Here is a 1619-nt window from a genome sequence, read left to right as displayed (position 1 = left end):
TATCTATCTATCTATCTATCTATCTATCTATCTATCTATCTATCTATCTATCTATTTCGTTTGCAGCACTGTGTATTCAGTAACCTCACTGTTATTGGAAATAAATTAACTTCTTTATCTGCCTGTTCCTGCTTTCTTGGAAATAAGTCATTTACTGCGGATCGACATGACTGCATGGCATTCCGGTGTCAATGAGTGGCTACGGTCCCTTAACATTATTTCCACCATTTTAGAAGGTTTGTCCTGCACAGAAATTCAAAGTGATTAAGGTCACTACCAATAGTTTTTAATGCCTTTCTGATCAGCGTGTTTATCTTCATGATGAGATATTGTGAGTCTACTAGATCTAAATTAATTTGATCAAATACCGTACCTTACAAGCATAGAATAACTAAGGGATAGGTGTAATCAAATTGAAGGACCTAAGTTTCTTTGTAAATAAATACAGCCTCTAAAGTTTTTAACAATATAGCCTAGATAATGTGATTTTGCTAAGTCACTTTGTTTTCGAATGTCAGGCTACGAAATATCTGCGTGCTATAGAAGAAGCTGATCACCAGCGAGATGAAATGTCAGAAAACAGCACTGGACAAAGCCAAATCTGACCCTGGTCAAGTTGGCGAGGGACACAGTAGGGGCAGCATAATCAAAAAATCCTCTGGGGCTTTCGTGGTCTAGACGCTACGGTGTTCGCCTCTCATTCAATAGATCCCGAGTTCAAAACTTGACAGCTGTAGAACATTTTCTTTTCTAAAACTTTCTCTTTTCACCTACTTTCCTGCTCTCAAACCATGTTCTGTCGTCTGTTTCGTCCCGTGAGCAAATTGTGCATGTTTAAGATCCTTTGGAGGTCCAAAATCGATAAGAATAGGCTTCGGCCGCAACCCGGGCAAAATTCAAAATTAATTCCTACCAAAACAATTTTTTTAAATTGTTTAATGAATCCCGCACGCTCATATGACCTTATGCAGTTGCGAGCGCCGTAAAATACTTATCAAAACAAAACAAACAATAAGCCCTCCTACTTATACATTGAATGACAGAGAGTTTAAAGCTGTGTGGCCACCTAGCAGGATTGCTCTCTGACCAACCAGCTTTGAGATACCACAACACGAGACACTGTGGCTGGAGAAACAGCTTGAGGAAAAAACAACGATGTCGAAAGGACCGGGGCAGCCCTATGTTCCCTAGAGCCCTATGTTCCCTAGCCCTATGTTCCCTAGAGCCCTATGTTCCCTAGCCCATTTTCATTATAAACTTACGCTTGACCACTGGTCAGTTTAACCATTGCTTGACCACAGGTCATTCTGACCATTGCTTGACCACTGGTCACTCCGATCATTGCTTGACCAATGATCATTCTGACAATTGCTTGAACACTGTCACACTGACAATTGCTTGACCACTGGTCACTCTGACCATTAGTTGACCTTTGGTCATCGTTTAACTTGAATAGAGCTGAGGGAACATAGGGCTAGGGAACATAGAGCTAGGGAACATAGGGCTAGGGAACATAGAGCTAGGGAACATAGGGCTAGGGAACATAGACATGGACCCGAAAGGACAGTTTCAGAGCCCACGACCTGACTTTCTTCCAAACCACTCGATTCACAGCTGAC

This window comes from Aplysia californica, unplaced genomic scaffold (genome assembly GCF_000002075.1).
Source record: "Aplysia californica isolate F4 #8 unplaced genomic scaffold, AplCal3.0 scaffold00261, whole genome shotgun sequence".
In the NCBI taxonomy this organism is placed as follows: Eukaryota; Metazoa; Mollusca; class Gastropoda; order Aplysiida; family Aplysiidae; genus Aplysia; species Aplysia californica.
Note: the sequence above shows the minus strand (reverse complement) of the source record.